Source organism: Nelumbo lutea, chromosome 8 (genome assembly GCF_056320005.1).
Source record: "Nelumbo lutea isolate HS-2025 chromosome 8, American lotus-T2T, whole genome shotgun sequence".
NCBI classification, from domain to species: Eukaryota; Viridiplantae; Streptophyta; class Magnoliopsida; order Proteales; family Nelumbonaceae; genus Nelumbo; species Nelumbo lutea.
The window spans coordinates 41,817,317-41,837,752 of record NC_142691.1 but is presented as its reverse complement, the minus strand read 5'-3'; the positions used below and the strand labels follow the sequence as shown (position 1 = coordinate 41,837,752).

The 20,436-nt window shown below is 41.3% G+C and overlaps 1 protein-coding gene across 2 annotated transcripts in view; it reads left to right on the top strand.

Annotated features, from left to right (window-relative positions):
* The window catches only part of CAD1 (cinnamyl-alcohol dehydrogenase), a 53,499-nt gene that overhangs the window by 14,054 nt on the left and 19,009 nt on the right, over positions 1 to 20,436 (top strand). The window contains exons 3-4 of one of the 2 annotated variants that reach the window (XM_088957574.1): positions 10,911 to 10,982; positions 11,057 to 11,202. The exons of the other annotated variant lie outside the window; for it this stretch is intronic. The gene's annotated coding sequence lies outside the window, so the exon portion shown is untranslated. The remainder of the gene's footprint in view (positions 1 to 10,910; positions 10,983 to 11,056; positions 11,203 to 20,436) is intronic. 2 annotated transcript variants of the gene reach the window in all.

The following is a 20,436-nucleotide window of genomic DNA, read 5'->3' as shown; positions in this document are numbered from 1 at the left end:
AGTCATTAAGCAATTCAAGGAATTAGTAACACTATTAACAGAGAACAAATTAATGGGAAAATTTGGAACATGAAGAACATAAAAAAGGGTAAGGCCAAGAGGAAGAGAGAGAGTTCCTTGACCAGCTATGGAAGAGTATGATCCATCAGCTAGTCTCACCTTGTCTCTTCCAGAAAGAGGGTGATAGGTTTGAACGTAAGAGGACGTATCAGTCATATGTTTTGATGCTCCAGAATCAATAATCCATGGAGAGTCAGGGGTGTGAGAAGCAACATGGAAAGCAGTGGCAGGGTTACCTGACGTAGATGCAAATGAGGTTGAGGGAGGAGTATCCATCTGACAAATTGCTCTACCATAGAGCTCTAAATGGTCACGGAAAGAATTCATAATGTCCTCCCTCGGGTCAGGTCCAGTGAGATGTGTCTGAGTCACAGTAGAAATGGGGGGCTGATGCTCCTGAGTAGCCATGTTGGCCATGTGATGTTTCTTTGTACTTTGCTGTCCGTACTTCTTATTCACCTCTGAACCTTGCTTCTTAGTCAGATCTTGAGCCCATTTTGGTTTCCCATGAAGATCCCAACAGGTATCTTTGGTGTGTTGGGGTTTCTGGCAATGAGTGCATCACAATTTTTCCTTATCTTCTGTTTTTTTCTGGAGATCTCCTTTCCGGGAAGAAGATCCCACACCAGTAGATACACCCCCTTTTGCAACTAACACAACAGCATCCCCACCAAGGCTGTTCATCAAATTTCTCCTGCTTTCTTCAGATTGTACAAGAGCATAGACTCCTGAACAGAAGGGAGATCCTTAGAGCTGAGAATCTGAACCCTGATAGATTCATGCATAGGATTCAGACCATGTAAGAATGCAAACACCCTTTGCTGGGAGACAAGCTGTTTGTACTTCTTAGCATCCTCATCACACTTCCAATCCACACTCTGGTAGTGATCCAACTCCTTCAAGGCAGATGTTAAGTCAGAGTAATAGACCGATAAACACCTCTCCCCCCGTCTGCAAGTAGAAGATGCTGCCTACAGTTGATAAATTTTGGCATAGTGTCGCAATTCTGAATATGTAGACTTTGCTTGTTCCCAGATTTCATTCGCAGTTTCAGCCCACATGAAATTCTTCCTGATTTGAGGTTTCATGGAAACCAAGAGCCAGGACATAACAATACTGTTCTCCTGATTCCATCTATCATATTCAGCACTCCCGGAGGATGGTTCTTTTATCCTCCCATTAATATAGCCTATCTTCCCCCTTGTAGTGATGTATAACTTGATCCCTCTTGACCACTCTAGGTAATTTAAACCATCAAGAGGGACAACAACCATAGGAAAGGATATGTCACCCCCACCCATTCCATTCAGCATTGAGGAAACTCCAGATGTGGCTGAATCTTCACTACTCATGATTTCGGGTTTAAGAAAAAACAACCAAAGGGGTACTTCCGTACAAGGCTATTATAGAAACATGCCCTTCTGACCTACGGTTTCACTGGGAGCAAAGATTGAACATTGCTGTTGTAGTATTGGAATAGGTCTGTATAACCTACGGTCTTGTAGGAATCCAAAAAACAACATTGCAGTTGCAGTACATAACCAGGTCTGTATGACCTACAATTGTACAGAGGTCATATGACCCCCTAACAGAATGGAAAATACAAGGTGAAGTTCACCACACCCCTAATCGGCAGGCCTGGTAGCCGAACAGTCAATGACTGAGATCAATACAGCATCTGCTTTAGGGCATCAACAGTCCATCAAAGGGGTAAAGAAATACAAAAAAAAAAAAAATTGTCGAATACAACTGCTTTGTTAAAGAAATACAACCCATCAATAGTCCATCAATCGACTTTCAGTCAATCAATAAACAGTCAATCCGTAGGGCAGCCGAACAGTACCTCTTTTAACTTCAGATGATAGCTTCTCTGTAAACCAGAACTCCCTCTACGAACCTCAGATGATAGCCTCTCTACAGTCGAACAGACAATGGATACAACTTCTGGGCTGGAAGATGAAAAGTCTCTATAACTTTTGGGTCGAACTGAATACAACTGATTAGCATTTCGGTGGATACAACTCTGGGAGATGAAGAGACTATCTGCTCGACATTGAACAACAGGTTTGCTTGACACCACCCTTCAGGCCTGGATGACTTGCTATGATACCATGTTGAGCAAGAGCAAGAGAGAGAAGAGAAGAGAGGAGAGAAGAGAGGGAGAGAGGAGAGGAGAGCCGAGAGGACTGAAAGCCCCTTCTGAACTTAGGGGTCGAAAGAATGATATATTATTATTTATACTAGTACAGTCGAACAATATAAACAGAGGAGAAATTACAACAGTACCCTTATGGTACTAAACCTGAATACATAAACAACTGACAACAATAGTTAAGTTTTTTTAATTTTTTATAATATCTTGTGATTTCTTTTTTTCTTTGAGTGCTTAAATCTATGTTGATCTACATTTCTTACATTCAAAATCACAATTTTTTTTGTGTTATGAATAGATGGATCTATGGATTTATCTATCTTATCCATAGATCAATTGAAATTTATTCTTTAATTTTTTTTTATTTTTTATATTTTTAGAATTAATTATATTTTATCATTTGATCATGTGATAGAACAAGAATTAGAAGAAATTGATGTCTTTCTATTGAGAAAGTAGTACATATATATACAATCCTTGTAGATACTAAAAAGGAAGAAAATCATACAGCCTTGTAGATACAAAAAAGGAAGAAAATCATACAACCTTGCAGATACAAAAAAGGAAGAAAATCATACAGCCTTGTAGATACTAAAATAGGAAGAAAATCAAAGAAAGAATAATTCCTATAATCAAGCTATTCCTAATTGGGCTAATACTACATATTTACAGCCTATAATTTCGTAACACTCCCCCTCAAGATGGAGCATAGATGTTAATCATGCTCAGCTTGTTACAAATATAAGAAATTCGAGCTCCATTAAGAGCTTTTGTAAAGATATCTCCTAACTGCTCTCCAGTCTTCACATATGCTGTAGAGATCAAGTTTTGTTGAATTTTCTCATGAACGAAATGACAGTCTATCTCGATATGTTTAGTTCGTTCATGAAAAACTGGATTCGAAGCAATATGAATCGCAGCTTGATTATCGTACTATAGCTTCGTTGGAACTGAGACTTTAAGACCGACCTCAGTTAAGAGTTGAGAAACCCACATAACCTCACACGAAGCTTGTGCCATTGCACTATACTCAGATTCTGCATTAGATCGCGACACCACATTTTGCTTCTTGCTCTTCCACAAAACCAAATTACCACCAACGAAAACACAATAGCCAGTAGTGGACCTTCGATCAATCTTGGAACTTGCCTAGTCCGCATCAGAAAAACACTCAATGTTACTGTGACCATGTTTCCGATACAGTATCCCCCGTCCAGGAGCTCCTTTCAAGTAACACAAGATTTGTTCTAAGGTTGCCCAATGATGCACTGTAGGAGAGGACATAAATTGACTTGCAATACTAACTGGATAAGCAATGTCTGGACGAGTCACTGTGAGATAGTTCAACTTTCCAACTAATCTTCTATATCATTTAGGATCATCAAAAGCATCTCCATCCTTTGTGAGTTGCTGGTTAGGAAGCATTGGAGTACTGCATGGTTTGACTCCCAGTTTCCCAGTTTTTATTAACAGGTCCAAAACATACTTCATTTGAGACAGGAAAATGCCTTTTTTACTCCTTGCCACGTCAATCCCTAAGAAGTATTTTAGGTGCCCCAAATCTTTAGTATTGAATTGGCTCTACAAGAAGGATTTCAAGGATGAGATTCCCTTCGTGTCACTCCCAGTGATAACAATATCGTCTACATATACAAGAAGTAGAATGATGCCAAATGTGGACTGCTTATAGAAAGCAGTATGGTCAGATTTGCACTTCCTCATCCCAAACCTCTCTACTGCCTGACTGAATTTTCCAAACCAAGCTCGAGGACTCTGTTTTAGTCTACAACGATTTTCGAAGACGACAAACTTTCCTAGACTCCCCTTGAGCAACAAACCTAGGTGGTTTCTCCATATAAACCTCCTCCTGAAGAACTCCATGCAGGAAAGCATTTTTAATATCAAGCTGGTAAAGTGGCCAATCATATGTAGCTGCCAGAGAAATAAATAATCGAACTGAAGTCAATTTTGCCATAGGGGAGAAAGTATCAGAATAGTCCACTCCATATGTCTGTGCATAGCCCTTGGCCACCAGGCGAGCCACTGATCCATCAGAATTAAATTTGACTGCAAATACCCATTTGCATTCAACCGCTTTCTTACCAGCAGGTAAATCGACCAGATCCCAAGTACCATTCTCAGTCAAGGCATTCATTTCCTCAAACATGGCATCACGCCACCCAGGATGGGATAAAGCCTGGTGAACAGTTTTGGGAATCCCTACAGAATCAAGAGAGGCAACAAACGAACAAGAAGTAGAGGACAAACGATCATAGGTAACATAAGAGGAAATTGGATAAGTACACTGACGTTTACCTTTCCGAAGAGCAATAGGTAGATCAATATCACTGGGCATTGGATTTGATGACGAAGAAGAGACCGGTGCCCGACTTGTCACAGGAGGATTAGGTTGTCGAGAATGGACTTGAGTAATAGGTAGTTTTGGTTGAGAAGGTGGCGGTGGGGGTATTGGAAAAACACTAGCGTCTGGACCGGTGACATGATACACTAGTAGATCATCATCCTCTTGTGGACACACAGGTGTAGATGGGGCAGTAAAGAAAGGAAGATGTTCATGGAATGTAACATCAGCTGACACAAGGTACCTGTTCAAGAGAGTAGAAAAACACTTGTACCCTTTTTGGAGACGAGAGTATCCCAGGAAGACACATTTTAATGACTTGGGGTCCAATTTGGAAACCTGTGGACGAACATCACGAACAAAACAAGAACATCCAAAGATACGAGGTTCAACAGGAAACACAGATTTATTAGGAAGCAGAATCTTATAAGGGATCTGATCATTTAGAACAGTGGAAGGCATGCGATTAATCAAAAAACACGCTGTAGAAACAGCATCAGCCCAAAACTGTTTAGGAACATGTGTTTGAAATAAAAGAGCCCTGGCAATTTCAAGAAGATGTCTATTTTTTCTCTCAGCCACTCCATTTTGAGATGGAGTATCAACACAAGATGATTGATGGAGAATTCCATTCTGAGTCATGTAAGTCTGGAAGGAACCAGAGAAATATTCTTTGGCATTATCACTTCGCAATGTTTGTATAGACACATCAAACTGGGTTTTTATTTCAGCACAAAAGCTTTTAAAATGTGAAAGCAACTCAGAACGAGATTTCATTAAATAAAGCCAAGTCATACGAGAAAAATCATCCACAAAGGTAACAAAATATCGAAATCCAGTCTTAGACATAATAGGATAAGGTCCCCAAACATCTGAATGTACTAACTCAAAAGCATGACTAGACCTTTTATTAACTCGAGAAACAGACGATAGACGATGATGTTTTGCAAACTGACAAGACTCACAATCTAAAGAAGATACATCATGAAACTGAGGAGATTAACTTTTTTAACAAAGGTAAAGATGGATGTCCCAACCGACAATGAGCTTCAAAAGGAGATAAAGTACTAGAACAGGCAATGGTCTGAGGTTCCTGGGTATCCAAAATGTATAGACCTCCTGGTTCTCGTCTTTTACCAATAATCCTCTTCGTCATAAGATCCTGAAACAGAGTGAGTTTGCTAACAGATACCAAATTAAAAGAAAATTTTGGTAAACTCAATATAGATGACAGAAAGTGTTGGTGTGGGATTGATAGTGCCAGAACCAAGGACAGAAGAAATAGAACCATCTGCTAAGGTGACTGAAGAAGGAAAAGTGTGATTGGAAAGTGGAAAAGAGACTAGGATTACCTGTCATATGATCTGTTGCACTAGAATCAATGACCCACTAAGAGGAAGAAGAAAGAAGACATGTATTGGTTTTACCTGACTCAACAAGGGCACTGATGGACTGAGAGTTCTTTAATGCCTTTTGATACTGGGTAAATTTTGCATACTCATCTGCAGAAATTGTAATGGTCTGATTTGACGATGGATAAGGAGCATCACTCGTAGTTACAACATGAGCTGACTGAGACCCAGAAGACTTCTGGTTTTTCTTTAGTAATTTCTGGCAAGTCCTTTTAGTGTGTCCTGGTTCATGACAATAGTAGCAAACTACTCCCTCTGTGGCCTGAGTTCCAGCATTCCAACCACTATTACTGCCACCTCTGCTACTATTCTGAGAATGAGATCGGCCAGTTGATCCACTATTTTGACTGACAAGTGCACTAGGTTGTTGTACAGGTGAGGTATGGGAACCTGTATCTGTACGAAGGACCCTAGTAAAGACCTCTTTTAAAGAGGTAATCTCAGGATTAGACAAAATCTGTGACTTAGCACCATCAAATTGAGGATTAAGGCCAGCTAGAAAACTCATAATAGCCATCTATTCACGTTGAGTCTGTTGAACTTTGATACAGTACTGAAAGGTAACAAGGCGTTCAATTCTTCATAAGTGCGCTTGAAATTCATGAAATAGGTCTGAAGAGACTGATCCTGTTGTTCAGCCCGATAAAATGTCTTGCAAACATAAAAAATACGGGAAATATTTTCTATACCAGAGAACAGAAAAGCCAAATATTCCATTAGTTCTTTTACAAACTCACTATGAGAGACATGACCGACGTACTCATTCTAAATAGAATTGCGGATTTGCAAAAACAATTGAGCGTCAATCCTTAGCCATTCAGTGCGGGTCTCATCAGTAGGAGGGTCCTTAGTCAGATGGTTGTCCTTAGAGATACTCCGTAAATACAAACGAACAATCTTACTCCAGTCTAAATAATTAGTTTCGTTTAGTTTTTGTTCAGTGATCTTAGACAATGGGGATAACACTAGGCATAGCCAAGTTCTTTTGTTCAACTGCCATCATAAACACAGGAAAATAAACTTTTAACAACCAGCAAAGCCAATAAAACAAAATCGACAGCAGATGCAACACCCAATAGCAAGAAACCACAACTGACAGCACCGAAATATCAACCGTATAAAAAGAACAGAGAAGAAAGACTTTCCTGATGGGCAAACAAACACCACAGGAGTAACATCGAGGCTATTGTACTACTCTCCGACCTATTGTAGACTTGGAAGCCCTCTCCCGATCGAAGTGAAGAAGAGATGGGTGAAGGTGGGTAGGCCGATCTGGGATTCCGCTTCCACTGGTAGGGGCGGTGAGATGCAGATGTCACTCGGAATGGGGGACCTAGAGATCGCAGCTACTGCTCACTTGGGCAACGTAAAGAATTCAAAGCTGCTCACTTGGGCAGCAGAGGGAAGAAAACCAGAAATTAGTTTCAGACTGGAATTGGTGTCTCTAGCTCTGATACCATGTGATAGAACAAGAATTAGAAGAAATTGATGTCTTTCTATTGAGAAAGTAGTACATATATATACAACCTTGCAGATACAAAAAAGGAAGAAAATCATACAGCCTTGTAGATACTAAAATAGGAAGAAAATCAAAGAAAGAATAATTCCTATAATCAAGCTATTCCTAATTGAGCTAATACTACATATTTACAGCCTATAATTTCGTAATAGATCACAATGATTGAATATATTATAATTCTATTGATGATCTATCATATCCATAGAGCAATTGAAATTTCTTTTTTAATAATTATTATTTTTTATTTTTATATTTTTAGAATTAAAAATAAATAATAATTAATTATATTTTATCATTTTATGACAATGATTGAATATATTATAATTCTATGGATGATCTATCATATCCATAAAGCAATTGAAATTCCTTCTTTAATAACTATTTTTTGAATATATTGTACAATATTTATTTGTTTTTTATAATTTTCAAAATAAAAATTAAATAATAATTATTAATTATGTTTTCACTTAGAAATTGTGCCAGTGCATGTTTTATGGTTGGATAGGAGAGTTGGGTTTTTCCCATCCCATAAAACTTGAGAATTATAATTTATAAATTATAGTTAAGCATAGGTATTTTAATGAGAAAACCACTAACTACAATGTATTTCTTCATAAAACCACTAAGATATTAATTTAATGTATATATACCTCTTTGAGGTCTAATATTTAGTGTTATTGTTGTATTTATGACACCTTCTTGAAACTGCAAGAGCTTTGTTATTTCAAATGAAGGTTCCTAAACCTTTCTGTGCTGATGCAGTTTCCACAGCATTTTTTTGATTAACCGTATGCCTTCATTTGTCCTTCAGGGTAAGACTCCTTATCATGTTATGTTTCCAAATAAAACACTGTTTCCTATTGAGCCTAGGGTATTTGGGTGTACATGCTTTGTTCGGGATGTTCGTCCTCAGGTTACCAAACTAGATCCATAATCTTTGAAGTGTGTTTTTCTTGGGTATTCTCGTGTTTAAAAAGGGTATAGATGTTATTGTCCTACTCTTCACAGATATCTTGTGTCAAGTGATGTTAATTTCCTAGAAGATACACCTTTCTTTCCATCTACTCCTCATTCAAGTCAGGGGGAGGATGATGATTTGTTAATCTATACTGTCACATCATCTGTTTCACATCCTATTGAATCTGCTCTTGCCAGGCCTAAGCCACCTACAATACAGGTTTATTCTCGGCGACCAACCCCTTTGGATCCATGTCCTGCACCAGCTCCTTCGTCGGCATATCCAATCTCAACTGATCCTATTCCTTCGTCATCAGAACCAGTCTCTAATGATGATCTTCCTATTGCTCTTCGTAAAGGTAAGTGTAAGTGTACTTATCCAGTATCTTCATTTGTGTCTTATAATCATTTGTTGTCCTCTTCTTGTTCTTTTATTGCATCTCTTGATTCTATCTCTGTTCCTAAGACTGTTAAAGAAGCCCTTTCTCACTCTGGATGGCGTAATGCTATGATTGAGGAGATGAATGCTTTAGAGGACAATGGTACTTGGACCTTGGTAAATTTATCTGCAAATAAGAAGGCTATGGGTGTTTATAGTTAAAGTCAATCTTGATGGGTCCATTGCCCGATTGAAAGCCCGTCTTGTTGCTAAAGGATATGCTCAGACTTATGGAGTGGATTATTCTGATACCTTTTCTCTTGTTGCTAAACTTACTTCTGTCAGATTGTTTATTTCTATGGCAACTACTTATAATTGGGCCCTTCATCAGTTAGACATCAAGAATGCTTTTCTTCATGGGGATCTTCAAGAGGAAGTTTATATGAAGCAACCGCCTGGCTTTATTGCTTAGGGGGAGTATGGGAAAGTTTGCTATCTTCATAAGTCTCTGTACGGATTGACGCAGAGTCCTCATGCCTGGTTTGGAAAGTTTAGTCAGGCAATCAAGAATTTTGGTATGAAGAAAAATAAGTCTGATCATTTTGTTTTCTTCAAGCACTCTGCTGCCGGCATCATTTCGTTAGTTGTATATGTGGATGATATTGTCATTACAGGGAGTGATAGTACATGGATTTCATCCCTTAAATCCTTTCTCCACACTCAGTTTCAGACCAAAGATTTGGGAATGTTGGAATACTTCTTGGGTGTTGAGGTAACAAGAAGCAAGAAGGGAATATTCTTATCTCAAAGGAAATATGTACTTGACTTGTTGTCTGAGACGGGAAAGTTGGGAGCTAAGCCATGTAGCACTCCAATGGTTCCTAACTTGCATCTCACAAAAGATGGTGAATTATTTGAAGATCCTGAGAGATATAGAAGATTGGTTGGAAAGTTGAATTATCTTACTGTAATTCGTCCAGATATTGCATATTCAGTTAGTGTGGTGAGCAGTACATGTCCTCTCCAACAGTTAATCACTGGACAACTGTAGAACAAATTTTGTGCTACTTAAAAGGAGCACCTGGGCAAGGAATTTTGTATGGCAATCATGGTCATACTAGAATTGAATGTTTTTCAGATGTTGACTGGGTAGGATCCAAGGAAGATCGAAGGTCTACTTCAGGCTATTATGTATTTGTTGGAGGGAATCTAGTTTAATAGAAAAGCAAGACGCAGAATGTTGTTTCACGTTCGAGTGCAGAATCGGAATATAGAGCTATGGCCAAGTCTGTATGTGAAATAATGTGGATATATCAGCTTTTGACTGAAGTTGGTCTTAAAACTTCAGTACCAGCCAAGTTGTGGTGTGATAACCAAGCTGCTCTTCACATTGCATCTAATCTTATTTTTCATGAACGAACTAAGCATATCGAGATTGGTTGCCATTTCGTTCGTGAAAAGATTCAGCAAGGTTTGATTTCCACAGGTTATGTGAAAATAGAACAACTGGGAGATATCTTCACGAAGGCTCTTAATGGGGTTAGGGTTGATTATCTTTGTAACAAGCTGGGCATGATTAATATCTATGCTCCAGCTTGAGGGGGAGTGTTACAAACTGTATAATTACAATAGGAAGTAAATACTAGGGAGATATGATGTTACAGACTGTATAATTAAAATAGGAAGTAAATACTAGGGAGATATGATTTACAGATTGTATAATTAAAATAGGAAGTAAATACTAGGGAGATATGATTTACCTTGATTGTATGACTGATTTGTAGGAATTTGATTAGTCTTCTTTCCTTACATATTCTTAACATAGAATTTGTAACTTGTATATATACATACGAGATTGATGAATAATATAACAAATTCTTCTTCTTCCTTTGTTTACTCTTGTTTTACAATTCTAAACTAACACAAGTCTCCTAATTGTTCAGTTTAGGGGTAATTACACAGAAACATACCAAGTATAACATGAATCAATTATATACTTTTATTCATTTACAATAAATGTTTAATGTACATCAATCTGATTGGTGCTAAGGGCATACACCGTCTAACAGATCCGGTAGTTGTTACCACACTAGCCCCACCTACTGTTTTTGATCTTGGTCTTCCTATTTCCTTGCGGAAAGGTAAACGTAGTTGCACACTTCATCCCATTTCCAATTATGCTTTTGTATCTCACATTTTTTCTTTCCATTGCCAGTTTGTTTCTTTGTTGTTTTCTATTTCTGTTCCTACGGATGTCCAGGAAGCCCTTGCCTCTCCAGAGTGGTGCCATGCAATAGAAGAACTCTTAGTTTTGGCTCATAATCATACGTGGGATCTCATCACGCATTCACGCTCCCCCTGGTAAGCATGTTGTAGGTTGTAAGTGGGTATACATTGTTAAGTATTTACCTGATGGTAAAGTAGAGCAGTTGAAAGCTCGATTGATTGCCAAAGGATATTCCCAAACGTATGATATTGGCTACACCGAGACCTTCCCTCTTGTTGCTAAAATTGGTTTAATTCGTGTTTTGATATCTCTAGCTGTTATGTATGATTGGCGACCTTTATTTCAGCTTGACATCAAGAATGCTTTTTTACATGGTGATCTCCTTGAGGATGGTAAGGTTGTAGACTGAAGAAGGCCATTTATGGACTTAAACAATCCCCCTATGCGTGGTTTGGTAGATTCAGTGAAATGATAAAGAAGTTTTACTGGTGGAATATGTAGATGACATTGTTATTACTGGCAGTGACAGATTGGGGATTGATAGGCTGAAGACCTTTGTGTAGGAGCACTTCCAAAAGAAGGACCTTGGTAAATTAAAATATCTCTTGGGGATAGAAGTAGAAAGGTCTAAACAAGGTATTAATCTGTGTCAGAGGAAGTGTGTTCTTGATTTGTTGGAGGAGACAATATTGGAGGACACAAGAAGTATGTTCTTGACGGAAGGCACAAGAGGTTGGTGGGTAAGCTAAACTACCTAACCATTACTCGGCCAGACATTTCATTTGCAGTTAGTGTGGTGAGTCAGTTTATGCAGAATCCTCGGGTTCCACATTGGGATGCAGTTCTAAGGATTGTATAGTATTTGAAGGGAGCTCCTGGTCGTGGCTTGTTATACAAGAGTGGAGGAAATTTTGAAATAGAGGGATACATTGATGCTAATTGGGCTAGTTCTGTATCTGGCCGGAAGGTACTCGGCCAGATATTTCATTTGTAGTTAGTGTGGTGAGTCAGTTTATGCAGAATCCTCAGGTTTCACATTAGGATGTAGTTCTAAAGATTGTACGGTATTTGAAGGGAGCTCTTGGTCGTGGCTTGTTATACAAGAGTGGAGGAAATCATGAAATAAAGGGATACACCAATGCTGATTGGGCTGGTTCTGTATCTGATAGAAGGTCCACTATAGGTTATTGTACCTTTCTTGGGGGTAGTTTGGTGACATGGAAGAGTAAGAAGCAGACAGTGGTGGCAAGAAACAGTGCAAAAGCTAAATACAAAACCATGACACATACAACTTGATGTCACTTTGTGAGAGAGAAGGTACTTAGTAGAGTGATAAGTACTGCATATGTTAACATAGGAAGTCAATAGACAGACTTGTTCACCAAAGGGTTGAGTCAAGGAAGAGTGGACTACATATATAACAAGCTGGGACTATACGATAGATACTCACCAGCTTGAGGGGGAGTGTTAATGTCGACTGTATAGGGGTAGTTTAGTCTTTTTATTTATGTTTGGTGTTGTAATGTTTAAGTTAAGTGAGGTATCCCATACTAAAGTAGGGGTACAACAGACATTGTCTTATTATAGAAAACTATAAATATAACCTGGCCGACCAGAGAGAGTAGATTTTTCTCTCTTGTTCGAACCAGTCTTTTCTTCTCCTCTCTTCTCTTCTCTTCTTCTCTTTTCTATCTCCTCTAATCCCTTTCTACTGCTGTTCTCAACTGAATACTAGTACAGATCTGAACTTTATAAGTAACCATCACATTGCGTCTACTTAAAACTAGATCAGGGCATACACCTCTTGGACTAAAAGCAGCTCACTACACCCCAAAATCTGAATTCTAAGGGGTTCATACACAGGGTTTAGCCCCAACAAGAAGGCAAAAACCTGTTGTTGAGGGACCAACTTCTTATATGCTTTGGCATCATCATCATGTTTCCACTCAATAGTCTGGTAGTAGTCTAACCCCTCTCACATTGAGGTAAGGCTGAGTAGTAGGTTGACAAACTGTGATCTCCCTATAAGTTGAGGACTCAGCTTGCAACTGATAAATCATGGCATAAAATTCTTCCTCACACCGGGCTCCATGGCTACAAGAAATCAAAACATCACTATACTATTATTCTCCTAATCCTACTACCATGTTCAGCAGTTCCACTTTTAGGTTCTTTCACCTTCCCATTAATACATCCGGCTTTTCCCCTTTAGAGCTTTATGCCCTTAAACCATTCCAAATAGTTAAGGCCATTCAACGGGGTATCGGCATAGGGAAAATCATGTTTTAAACCTTTACACTATTACAACACTAGAAAGCAAAATAAGGAGCTGAAATGTACAACTGGTCACAACTCACCTCCAACACCCATGATCACAAATAGTGTTAGGTACCTGCCTAACTCAGGGCTCTTTGAGGGGCCAACCTCCTGAATTCTTGGGAAGGAGAGAGAGAGAGAGAGGGAGGGGGAGAGAGAGAGAGAGAGAGAGTTTAGTGCTGAAAGAGTGTTTAATTCTGAAAGAGTCCTCCCTTATTCCTTTTTGGCTCTACTACTTATAGTGTTACAATCTTGACTGTTACAGCTGTTACAAGTGGATGGCAGTTGTGACAAGTGGCTGCTGATGTGGCCTCTTCTTGTAACTGACTAACTGCCTTCTGTTGGTCTGTTCCAACAGTCTTGACAGTCCAATTGGGTGGCAGTTATTACAAGTGGATGGCGGTTATTGCAAGTGGCTGGTTAGTTGAGCTGATGTGGCCTCCTCTTGTAAAACTAACTAACTGCCTTCTGTTGGTCTGTTCCAACAGTCTTGACAATCCCCCCTTCCTTTAGAGCGACCTTGCCCTCAAGGTCTAATGCGGGAAATTTGATTGCAGATCTAAGTAGGAAAATTTGAGTCCATGTGCATGAATATGGGCTGATCTGGGTCTCCTCTTTGCTTTGTCAGTGTTGCAAGACTGATGAGCCTTGGGCCCTTGCATGTCTGCCCTTGTAGATGAACTATAGAGTTTCTTGATGTGAAGTCCATGGTGAGACGGGCCCAGTCACAGACCACGGGTCCTAGCTGCCTTAACCATTGAATGCCTAGCACCACGTCTGCTCCACTGCGATGGAGAGGATATAGGTCCACCGCAAACTGATGATCCTGAATCTTTAGTGGTAGGCTCATGCAAATGCTATTGCAAGAGAGGCTGTTACCATTGGCCACATGAACCGTAAAGGCTGTTGTTGGCTGAACCGGAAGTCCCATTTTATCTACCAAGACTTGGGTTATGAAGTTAAGGGAGCTGCCACTGTCTATAAGGATTGACACTTGGCGCCCTAGAATCAGCCCTGCAACTCTCATTGTTTAAGGGGACGCAAGTCCCGTAAAGGCTTGTAAGGATATTTCAGGCATGCCATTGGATTGTATTTCCCAACCTGGGTTAGATTCTCTGCAACCGGGGATGTCGTCTTCCTCTTCGGCATCTGTTTGGAGGAGAAACGCTTGCTGTTTCTTGCAGCGATGGCCCGGCCCAAATTTCTCTTCGCAGTTGTAACAGAGACCTTTGTCTCTACGGGCTTGCATCTCTGCCCAAGTCAGCCGTTTGAAAGGAACCAGTGGGTCTGGGTCCAGTACTCCTTCCTCCTTGTCTGGTGCTGTTGTCTTCTCTTGCTCCCTTCTTGCTTCTGGACCCCATGGTCGCTGCACCTTTCTTGCTAGACTGAACTTGTCCTCATACAATCATGCTAGTGCTGCCACATTGATGACGGAAGTGGGCTGCATTGCCTTCACTTCCAGTCGCAATTCTTTTTTTAGGCCGCCGCCGAAGCTTCCCACCAACGCCTTCTCAGTCCATCCTTGGACTCTCACGTTCAGCCTTTCAAACTCCATCTGGTATTATTTTACTGATCCCACCTGCCGCAGTTTTGCCAAGTTGTCATCAAGATCTTTGAACCCAGATGATCCAAAATGGACAGTCATGGCGTCCGTGAAGTCTGCCCAGGTTTGACGGGGGTGCCCCCTTTGGTACCATTGAAACCAGAGGATAGCTTCCCCTTCAAGATGTGCAGAAGCCAGAGCTACCCTATCCTGTCCTGGTGTTTCATGGTAATTGAAATACCTTTCTGCTCTGAGAATCCAGGGGGTTGGGTCACCGCCTGAGACAATGGGGAAGTCGATTTTGGCTATTCGTGTTGTCGCCCCTGTTCTGCGACTGTTTTCATTGCTGCGCTCTTCGGGGCTTCCTCTGTCAATGTTTGTTGCCCCCTGCTCCAGTCGATGGAGGAGAGCAGTGAAGCTTTCCTTCATTTCTTTGAGATCTGAAGACATCCGATGGATCTCGACTTCCATCTGATCCACTCGGGTGTCTACTGATGTGTTTCTTGTGTTGGTCATGCTGGCTCTGATACCAAATTGTTAGGAACCTTCCTAACTCAGGGCTCTTCGAGGGGCCAACCTCCTGAATTCTTGGGAAGGAGAGAGAGAGAGAGGGAGAGAGATAGAGAGAGAGTGGATGGCAGTTGTGACAAGTGGCTGCTGATGTGGCCTCTTCTTGTAACTGACTAATTGCCTTCTGTTGGTCTGTTCCAACTGTCTTGACAGTCCAATTGGGTGGCAGTTGTTACAAGTGGATGGCGGTTATTGCAAGTGGCTGGTTAGTTGAGCTGATGTGGCCTCCTCTTGTAAAACTAACTAACTGCCTTCTGTTGGTCTGTTCCAACAGTCTTGACAAATAGGGGCACAAGACGTCAATTGAACTGTTCAAAGTAGTCAATCGAACTGCTGAAACCAAACAACCACAGCTGCACAGCACTAGAACTTCCAGGTTTCACCACTTTCAGTCCACATACACCATATGGCAATAAGAGCTGTACATACTACTTATGGAGTCACACAACTCTTTTCCATACAGGTACAAAGGCACACATTCCAAAAAATGTCACCTTTACTGCATTGAACTGTCACCAAAACAGAAAAAATCTGGGTATGAACAGAGATATGAATTCAGATCTGATCATGTTTTCATACAATAAACAACAGAAAATTCAGATGAGAATAAGGAGAAGAAAAGAAAGTGTTTAGGGAGCAAAGGGATGGGCTGGTAGTGCCCTTTTCTTTATTTATAACAGGGTGACAAAATAAAAAATAGTGGAATTACAATAATGCCCCTGGTGGCAAACTCTAATAAAAAATAATAATAAAGGATGCTGACAGCACAATAACAGTAAGTAGCTTACAGCATAGTAGCATACTAACAGTAAACTAACAACAGCAAGAATTTTGAAAAGTATTCTTGCTAGGGACAACCTGTTAAAGAGAGGTATAGTTGCTTCTATTGTAAGACCTAGAGTGTTTGGGTTGGGCCTGTTATGTTTCTGTTTTTCTTTTCTTTTTTATTGGGCTGTGTAGGACTGGGTTTATGCTTTGTTTTTAACTTGTTTCTTGCTGCTGCCTAATCATTGGCAGTTTTGTCATTTTTTTTCATTTTAAATCATCATATAGAAGATAGTTTAGGGCTGAATATAAGAGGATCTGCCACCCCTTCTCATGTTTCTCTCTGATCCTTATTCTTCCACCACTGAATGACTTATCAGAGCTCTCAGTTGAAAATAATTCAGCAACAAATTTGATCATTAATCAAAAGAAGTAACAAAGAAAGAAGAGGAAAGATGATCATCCCTCTCCAGTCCATTAATGATCTTTTATTAGATATAATTGTAATTAATTGTGTAATTACAAGGGTGCCCTTACTAGGGTTGCTAAACTAAAAACAATAAAAAATTTACTAAAGCAGACCTATGGCCAAGTCCTATTAGCCAATAAATAAAACATTTGATAGACCTAAGAGGAAAAGACACTAAGGCACATTTGGCCCAACATCTCTACACTCTTAAGACCCTAAGAACACTTTTACTTGATTGGAATACGGATGAGATCAGAGATGCCACCATTGGGGCAAACGATTCCATATCTTCGGTTAGAGCAAAACCTAAAATAGCATAACTGTTGAAGTTCGGCCTGCCCTAGAAGTCTATTTTGTTTGTTAGCTGAAAAGTAAAGTAAACAGCATTCTCAACAGGTACAAAGACCGAAATACCCCTTCACTAACACTCCCCCTCAAGCTGGTGAGTATATATCATATAATCTGCTATGGATGCATTCCTCGGGAAGAAGTATCATCGTCGCCGGCAGCAGCAGGAACCTGACTCACTGCCAGCAGCAGCAGTGATTCAATGATTCTCATCCAAACCAGTTCGGCAACAACAGTCTCATCCAAATTAAATTAGATCATCTTACTTGTTCTTATCTTATTGTTCTTATCTTATCCTATTGTTCTTATCTTATCTTATTAGTTGCTTATCAGATTAGGATTAACTTATCTTATCCCTAACAAGATAGAACTGGAAGTCTCCCTATTCAGCAAGGAGATGCCCTAGGATTAGGACTCTTGTAATCTCCTATTTAAGGAGACACCATTATTGAATGAGGATATCGAATATTCAGTTAAGAAGTGAGTTAGGAGAGTTGGTGATCTCTTGAACAAATCACCAAGGCGCCAAGAAAGGTTCATCAAGAGCAGGAAGGAACAAGGGAAAACATGAGGTTTTCCCCGTGGACCGACCCGTGACGAGATCCTATTCTCGAGCCCTTAACAACTTGGTATTAGAGTAAGGCGTCATGGGAGATCTGGAGCAGCTGCCATCTAGGGTCCACGACCTCGAGCACCAACTCGTGGAGACCAGTTCAGAAGTGCGTGAGATCAAAGACGAAGTAAGGGAGCTGCGGCGTCTGATGGATTTACTCCTTTCTAGCAAGGAAAGGAACACTGAAGGGGGGATAGCCACTAGCGGCCACCGACTAGATCTGCCGAAGTCTTCCGGCGAACAACAGTTCGTTAGCCAAGGAGCCGCAATCATCCCCAAGTATAGCAGGTTAGAATTTCCGTCGTACAACAACAACGGAGACCCCTTGGGCTGGCTGTACCGGTGCGAGTAGTTTTTTCAGAATCAACAGGCAGATGACCGGGATAAGGTAAGTCTTGCCGCCTTTCACTTAACAAAGGAAGCACAACTTTGGTTCTATCGGTTAGAACAAGAAGAACTCGGGCTCAGTTGGCCCCAGTTTAAGTCCTATTGCCTTCTTAGGTTCGGACCCCCATTGACCAGCAACCCCCTAGGCGAGCTGATTAACCTTAAACAGACCGACACGGTGGCAGAATACCGGCGCCAGTTCCAAACCATCCTCGCGAGGGCATCCTTAGTGCGACCGGACCAGCAGGTGGACATGTTCATGGCTGGGTTAGCAGAACCCCTGCGGGTGGATGTCGAAATGTAGAATCCCCAAAATTTGGTTACAACCATGAACTTAGCCCGTGCGTTCGAGCGCAAGCTATAGCTCAGCTGCGGGACCTACAACATGAGTCGTTCGCCGAACTCATGGGCACCCCCAAAATCAGCGACAGCGACCCTCTTCTGCAACCATCCGGGAACTGAGATCTCACACAACCACCACCTCTAGATCGGTGACAAGTGCGGGAAGCAACATGGCTGCTCCACCCATTAAGCGTTTGACCAGGGCAGAAATGGCAGAACGCCGAGCGAGAGGCCAATGTTTCAACTGCGATGACCTTTACTCGGCAGGACACAGGTCCAAGAGGCTTTTTTGCCTCCTAGTCGATGAGCAAGAGGAGGATGAAGAAGAACCCGTCGTATTCGAGCTGAAGATCTCTCTCCATGCGATCATCGGTATTAAAACCTCTCAGACCATGCAGTTACAGGCATAGATAGCAGGTAATCCGGTGCGCATTCTCGTCGATTCAGGGAGCACACACAACTTCATAAGTGAACATGCCACCCTTCAGTTTAAAACTACCAATGGAACTCCGACCACGACTGCAGGTAGCCGTCGCAAACGGTGAAAGAGTTCACAGTCCGGGAATTTGTAAGAACATCCAGATACAGGTCAATTCTGTACTATTTTCTGCTGATTTATTTGTACTCTCCTTGGATGGGTTCGATATTGTTCTTGGGGTCAAATGGTTAATTACCCTAGGCCCGATTTTATGGGACTTCAGCGCTCTCACAATGACATTCCACTTAAATGAGAAGCAAGTTTCATGGCACGGTTGCAGGGTTAAAGAGAAGACACCACAGGTCCATGCACTTCAAACAGAATTGGCGGCTATGGAAAGACTCCTCGTCGAGTTTTCAGATATATTCTAGGAACCCAAGGGACTCCCTCCTCCCCGAGCATGCGACCATCGAATTCCTTTGTTGGCGGGTTCAGAACCAGTCGTTGTCTGGCCTTATCGCTACCCTCACCTATAGAAGGACGAGATAGAAAAACAATGTACAAAGATGCTGAAACAAGGGATCATACGCAAGAGCCACTCCCCTTTCTCTTCGCCGGTTCTGTTGGTGGCGAAATAGGATGGAACTTGGAGGTTCTGTGTTGACTACAGAGAGCTCAACGGCCGGATGATCAAGGATAAGTTCCCTATTCCCGTTGTGGACGAACTGCTGGACGAGCTGCATGGTCCTCAATACTTCTCTAAGTTGGACCTCAGGTTCGGGTATTTCCAGGTTCGCATGGCTCCCAGTGATGTGAAGAAGATTGCCTTTTGGGCCCACCATGGCCACTTCGAATTTTTAGTAATGCCATTCAGTCTCTCCAACGCCCCATCCACTTTCCAGTCATTGATGAATGAGGTATTTCAGCCCCATTTGCGCAAATTTGTTTTAGTATTCTTTGACGACATCCTCGTTTATAGCAAATCATGGGTAGAGCATGTGCACCATCTGCAGACCGTTTTCGAGCTCCTGCGCCAACACAAACTCTTCCTCAAACGGTCCAAGTACTCCTTCGGGGAGCGACAGGTTCTTTATCTCGGCCACGTCATCCACGGGCAAGGTGTGACGATTGACAGTTCCAAAATTCAGGCTATCAAGGAATGGCCCAAGCCTCAATCAGCCAAGGCCTTATGCGGGTTCCTTGGATTAACGGGTTACTACCACAAATTTGTACAGAATTATGGACTGTTGGCTGCCCCGTTAACCAACCTGTTAAAGAAAAATTCCTTCTGGTGGGACGACGCAGTCAAGGCCGCTTTTCTGACACTAAGAAATGCCTTGTCTTCCACCCCCGCCCTGCAATTACCAAATTTTGCTCTCGAATTTACAGTCGTGTGTGATGCCTCTGGGTTGGGTATCGGGGCCGTGTTACAGCAGCAAGGGCACCCGATTGCTTTCTTTAGCCGCAGACTGGCTCACCGACATCTGAAGCTTCCAGCCTATGAGCACGAACTAATCAGCCTAGCTTGAGCCGTCTAGCACTGGAGGCCGTATTTGTGGGGGCGGTTGTTCGTCGTCAAAACTGATCATTACAGCCT